We start from the raw sequence: 6,958 nt of genomic DNA, 5'->3' as shown, positions 1-6,958 counted from the left end.
GGGGCTGGCTGAACAGAGAGATTGGGACAAGGAGCCTTCATTCCAGCATATCCGAACTTTTGAGTGCTTTTGTGTGTAATCCATCTATGCACGCACACACGCACCCCCTGCTCTAGGCAGCCAGGTCTTTCAAGAAATAATCAAATATTTGTGATGAGCATTAAAGTGGGAAGATTTACCTCATTTCTATTTACCAAGTTAATGAGCACTTGGCATGAGATCACAGATTTGATCATACCAACAATTTTAAGTTTACCATTATGCCCAGATCTTTGTTATATGCCACGCTTTATTGATTGTATTTACATTGATGACCTTGCCTTCACTATATTCATGGCAGATAGAAAGGAGGTGTGAATAACACGGCATATCTTCAAACTCACTTGGAGAGATAAATACATGATGTGGATTGCCCATGCCCTGCACATTCAGATACATTTTTAAGATCAGTTACCTTTTGTGATTTGCTGCCACCAGCTGTCGGTTTACAGATCTCCCCAAGATTATCTGACCTGCCTTTTTGTAAAAGTTGGGAACCTGGTGACAATTTTTGGCTTTGGGCAGCAAGACGGGGACTGGTCCTTAGGTGAAAAGTTGTTCTGCACAAAATGTAAGGGTCGGTTTTCACAATAGGAATAGCAGGAAACCCTAAAAAATAAACAGCTTCTATTAACCAAGGTTGCTTAAATTACTTTATTGTTCTAATCAATCTGATCTTGCTCATTTCAAGATGGAGATGACAACCGGTAATAATTTAAGACAGTAAAATGGCATTTACTCACTGAATAAAATATAATGGGGGAATTATTAGGACTATCTTGCGTTCCTAGAATTTTATAGGTGAACTCAGGCAAGGGTGTGGATCTGTGCAACAGCAGCTCTACTAAAATGGCCAAAAGCGTTTTCCCCAAGAAAATGTTCTCTTTTCCCTTTAAAGGAACACCATTAACTGGAAAATCATTTCCATCTGAAAATGATGTCTCTTCTACTGTTCTAGGTGGAGCTGGCCGGAGGGCGACAATTCGGTTTTGCGACACCTTTCGAGGTGTCAAAATTTGTTTTTATTCTAGATTGGAATGAAACCATAAGCCTTTCAAATGCTTTCACAAAATGAAATTGAATCAAAAACATCAGGTTTTCAATTTGGGGGCCTTCCTCCTTGCAAGAGTCCACTTTGCACCTCAGAAACCTTCCCAGCAAAAACTTTGTCTGAATCAATACATCTCCGTGAAACATTTCGGCTTTGACAATGCAGCACATTTCAATGAAAAAACATTCAGTTAAAAATGTTTCAGCAAAAATTTCCCCCCTTCCTCTCAACCAGAAGAAAAAGGTGGTTTATACTGGGAATGGCTGGGCCTAGAATCCCTCTCTTTTTGCCAGAGGTCTTTTGCAAAGTTTTTGGAGGAGTCCCAAAGTCAACAACATGTATCTAGACTGATTTTCAAAACTACAACCTGATATTAGGATTCTGGACTTCAGAATTTTTGGCTGTTTTGCTTTTGTCATCAAATACTACAAAACTGTACAGATGGGAAGACATCACACAGACCAAAAACCAAAATCACTAGAAATTACATACATCTACAACAAAATATACTAGCCCCCTGTAGCCTCAATTGTATACTAGGGCTTTTTTTTAAAGCACATGCGGCTAAACTCAGCTCTGACAAGCAGTTGAGTTAAATGGACTTATGCAACCTATACGAGGGCTGAATCTGGCCGATGATGTCCAAGTTTTTACAATGCTTCCAAGTCACGCATATGACAAGACGATTCTCTAGATAAGCGTGCGCGCACACACTCCCCACCAATGTGGTCTCTTCTCCTCTAAAGAAGTAACAATTACCTTTTTTCACCACCTCTGGGAGTCCGTCTAGCTCATACTCTGGCTCATTCTCATGTAGGGAGATGGCAACCTCATCAGCACCTGACCAAAGGAAAGAGTCATTACCTGTACAAATAACTTTAAGGAGACTCTGGAAAGATGAGTTTAGAATGCAATGATCTCCATCATTCATTTCTTAATTAAGTACATAAGATGTGTGCTTGTGCAACCACAGTAAACTATACCAAATAAAACAAACCAGACATCATGTAAAGGTTACTTTACAGAAGAGATCTCTGTTGATACCATATTTACTGTCAGGGTGCCAGGTACCCCGATTCGTTGGACTCTGACCCTGGACACACAATGCATGGGCAACATTAATTCTGGCATTTCCTAACTTTTAAGTGCTTAACATTACCACCTTACCATTATTTTAACAATTTTTGGGTATATAATTGAATATAGCTCGTCTCAGAAATATGGATCTCTTTTTATACCGCTAGTGATTCTGCTTATTGGACACTCATGAATATTTGCTAGCCTAACTTACCCTAGCTAATGGCAGACAAGTTGTAGTATATTTTACACACTGTGGTGACCACTTTAAACTGTTGTCCTATTAGCTCTATACTTAGCCCCTGACAACTCTTGAAATGACTGAAGCTTGTGATCAATAAAACCCCAATGTATGTGTCTTAAAAAACATTTGTTAAAGTTAATAAACTCCAGCACTTCCTGGTCCCAGAAAGCTGCAACTAGTACCAGGCTGATGATAGTTAGAAAATGGAGGAACTGTCTGAAGCATGTTTCTTCAGATGCAAGTAATGGAAATTTCCAGAGACAGGTATAAATCAGTATGGAGATAACCAGGTTAGTTCAATCAGGCAGGGTGAGGTGCTCTGCTAGCAGTTGAGGTGTGAACACCAAGGGAGGAGAAACTGCTTCTGTAGTCGGATAGCCATTCACAGTCTTTGTTTAATCCTGATCTGATGGTGTCAAATTTGCAAATGAACTGGAGCTCAGCAGTTTCTCTTTGGAGTCTGGTCCTGAAGTTTTTTTTGCTGTAAGATGGCTACCTTTACATCTTCTATTGTGTGGCCAGGGAGGTTGAAGTGTTCTCCTACAGGTTTTTGTATATTGCCATTCCTGATAGCTGATTTGTGTCCATTTATCCTCTTGCGTAGTGACTGTCCAGTTTGGCCAATGTACATAGCAGAGGGGCACTGCTGGCACATGATGGCATATATAACATTGGTGGACGTGCAGGTGAATGAGCCGGTGAGGATATAGCTGATCTGGTTAGGTCCTGTGATGGTGTTGCTGGTGTAGATATGTGGGCAGAGTTGGCATCGAGGTTTGTTGCATGGCTTGGTTCCTGAGTTAGAGTTGTTATTGTGCGGTGCGTGGTTGCTGGTGAGAATATGCTTAAGGTTGGCTGGTTGTCTGTGGGCGAGGACTGGCCTGCCTCCCAAGGTCTGTGAAAGTGAGGGATCATTGTCCAGGATGGGTTGTAGATCACTGATGATCACTTCAACCTCCCTGGCCACACAATCGCAGGTGTAAAGGTAGCCATCTTACAGCAAAAAAACTTCAGGACCAGACTCCAAAGAGAAACTGCTGAGCTCCAGTTCATTTGCAAATTTGACACCATCAGATCAGGATTAAACAAAGACTGTGAATGGCTATCCAACTACAGAAACAGTTTCTCCTCCCTTGGTGTTCACACCTCAACTGCTAGCATAGCACCTCACCCTCCCTGATTGAACTAACCTCGTTATCTCCATACTGATTTATACCTGCCTCTGGAAATTTCCCTTACTTGCATCTGAAGAAGTGAGGTTCTTACCCACGAAAGCTTATGCTCCCAATACTTCTGTTAGTCTTAAAGGTGCCACAGGACCCTCTGTTGCTTTTTACAGATTCAGACTAACACGGCTACCCCTCTGATACTTGTCTGAATCATAACACTTTAAGAGTTGCTCCTCTCTCCCTGTCTACAAGCCAGAAGGACACCAAAAGCTGTTTGGAAGGACATATGTATAAACTCTAAAAGATGTCAATTTCTCCATGGTGGATGCTCAACTATCAGACATCTATACCCAGAATGTGAATTTTCTTTGTTGTGATGGCCAGCAACGGAAAGAACAGACACACTCCAACATTTTACACTCTCATGTCTCAAACAAAGCATTGTAAGAAGTTATACACACCACTCTAATGTTCTTTAAAAAAAAGCCTCCCCTTCATCCTAAGGTCATTTTTGATTTCAAAACATAGGCATTGGAAATCTATATTCATAACATATAAGGAGACTCTGAAATTTGAGGAGACAGATCTTGGGCCAAATTCTCAGCTGGTGTGAATGGCAGAGCTTCAGAAACTATAATGATTTATACCAGCTGAGGATCTGGCGCCTCATCTGAATCAAACGTAATAATGCATGTTTTGAAAACATATTGTATAAATAAATGCATTAAGGTTAGAAACAGGATCATGATTAAGCCTATGTTTTAGTCTCGGGTATTTTTAGTAAAAGTCATGGACAGGTCACGGGCAATTAACAAAAAGTCACGGCCCCATGACCTGTTCATGACTTTTACTAAAAATATTCGTGACTAAATCTTACCTACTGGGAGGGGGGACAATCCTGAAGACTGCTGAGGAGTGGGGGAGAGAGAACAGGGTGACGCTGTTGCTGGGGGGGATGCCCAGGATCCTGCTGCCACTAGTCCCAGACTCCTGCTCCAGGGCAGCACCAGGGACCATGCCTAGTGCTGCCGGAGCAACGGCCAGTGCGGCTGGCTCCTGGGCTTCCCCAGCTGATGGGGTGGTCCTGGGATCAGCTGCACCAGCACTGCAAAATTCACAGAGGTCACAGAAACCGTGACTTCCATGAATGATTTGCGGCCTTATAATAACATTCTAGTATAGCATTTCCTTCTTAAAACTACCCCATACTTGGCTTTTGCTCCTTTAATGGAGCACCATGTTCAGCAATTTGTTTCTGCAACTTTTTTTTCCCTTCTCTAGCTGCTTACAGGATTTCATCCACGTCTTCATTTTATTGCAAGCAAATCCATTTTGCTTCTTCAGTTGAATTAAAGACTTCTGATTGTCCAACTATAAAATAAAAAATTGTTTGTAGTTGCTAATAGGAAACTTCATTCTTCTGTATAAGCATTATACTCTCACTAATGGCATCTCACCTGTCATTAAAAGTTCAGTGCAACTAAAAAACCAGACAAAAGTTATAATATGCATTTGTATAATAGATTCACTTAGTAATATACAATTGAATTATAGCAGCTTCTAATTCCAACAGAGAAACATAAAAGTCATGTTTATTGGAAAGCTACATGTGTGTAGATTTCCTTGATAGAGAAATAATAATCTAAATAGAATATTCAAAACAACCAAATGACAAAACCCAGCTGAAAAGCATGTGGTCCAGGCAGGTTTGTCCACCCTATGTGCATTGGAATGCCAAAATAAAGGGATGGTGGATATCTGGCAGCCTTATAAAACACACTTCAGGATAACGTAAATATCAAGCACAGTGCTCCATTAGCTGGGCATGGAGTGAGCACTGTAACTCAGTGCCTGCTTGCCACAATACGGGCTCCACACTGTGCTACAGGATTGCTTTTTCATGTGTTTATTTCTGAAGCGAGAGCACAGAACTACAGTCCGTCATTCCCCACAAATGGAAGTAGAAAAAGACTGCAGGCTAGAAAATGCAGAGGGAATTGATAAGAAGAAATTCACCTAGATGGACAGGTTTAAAAACTAAAAACGCCTCTCTAAATTATTAGCAAAAATAGTGCTGTCATAAGAAGAATCACTTAATTAATAATTTAGATGGAAATTCTGCATACATCAGAACTGATATGCTCTCACAAGTTGCGTGTGACATAATGAGGTAGTAGAAGCAGTTTAAAGACAATAGGGGCACGTCTACAGTGGGAAGTTTCACAAGGTATTAATTAATGTGTTCATTAACATGGTGTTACAACATGCAGTGTAGACACTGCACTGTTATGTTTAATATCACATCAGTCAGTTATGGTTAATCTTAGGGGCAGAGTGAAAAGACATGTTTAAACACGGTCTAATTTTGAAGTACAGACCCTGGCAAGTAAGGTATTGTTTCCTTTGCACCATAAGTGGAGGCATGGCGATGTCTCTCTCTGGTAGGACTACTGCTGCACTTAGGTTCCCCAAACTTTCAAATTTTCCTTACATTTTAGTTTAACATCTAGTTTTAACCGGAAATGATGATCTCAAAGGAGGAAAGCATGAGAAACTAGATAGTTTATTATTATTGAGGTTTTTTTCAAGACACTGGCTTCCAGTGCTGAGAGAGTCATGTGGGTTTGGGATTTCTTTTTTGTGTGGTTCTGTCCATGGGGTACTTCCCCCGATTGTTTACAGAAGTGAGGTAGCACGCTAATCACCCTGCTCTGGGCATCTCTCAACTAAGTAGGAGTACTGAGACAAATGCTGATTGTTGGAATAGCTTGCTAGATGGCCCCAGGTGTCTGAAAGGGTGTCTCTCTACACCCTTCCGAAGAGAATTAGTACCACTTGGGGCTTTTTACTCAGTAAAGCAGGAGCCATTTTGAACATGGGAAGGGATTTCTCCTTGATGCCTCTGTAATCCCCTGATGGTGCAGCTACATAAGGAATGGAATTCTTATGTGCCTCTGTTCTGGGCACACACTGTCTAAAGTGCTCTTTAATCCTTCAACGCTGAGCAAGCCTATGGAGAGGGGGAGGAGACTCCAAACTCCTTTCCCTGGTAAAGCCTGGGTCCTTCACCTGATAAACGGACAGGGACAATTCCCACTCCATTGTGACCTCAAATTTGGGCCCCCTTCCCTGGTTGAAAGAGGATCCCAGGTTGAAAAGCAGAGATGAACAATTTACATTACCCTGCCACCGGAGACAGGGCTTCACAGAAGTAACACGTGTCTCTGCACACCCAGATATACTCCAGGGTGGGAGGGGGCAGTGAGTCTGATACAGAGCACTCCAGGAGACCCCGCATGTAGGAGAAAACCCCAGCAAACACATCCTAAGGATGGGAAGGCAAGAGACAAGATTTAAAGCCTGATGTTTATACTTCCT

General features: G+C 41.6%; 1 long non-coding RNA gene across 1 annotated transcript; it reads right to left on the bottom strand.

Moving 5' to 3' along the window:
• Window positions 1–334: 334 nt before the first annotated feature.
• On the bottom strand, window positions 335–6,349 carry LOC135980315 (uncharacterized). The gene is made up of 3 exons (XR_010597426.1): window positions 4,870–6,349; window positions 1,850–1,930; window positions 335–648 (listed from the first exon to the last, which is right to left on the bottom strand). It is a non-coding gene; the product is annotated as an uncharacterized LOC135980315 (long non-coding RNA).
• Between the last annotated feature and the right edge of the window lie 609 nt (window positions 6,350–6,958).

The sequence above is a fragment of the Chrysemys picta genome, unplaced genomic scaffold, assembly GCF_011386835.1.
Source record: "Chrysemys picta bellii isolate R12L10 unplaced genomic scaffold, ASM1138683v2 scaf2628, whole genome shotgun sequence".
NCBI classification, from domain to species: Eukaryota; Metazoa; Chordata; order Testudines; family Emydidae; genus Chrysemys; species Chrysemys picta.
This window is presented reverse-complemented; position numbering and strand designations above follow the sequence as displayed.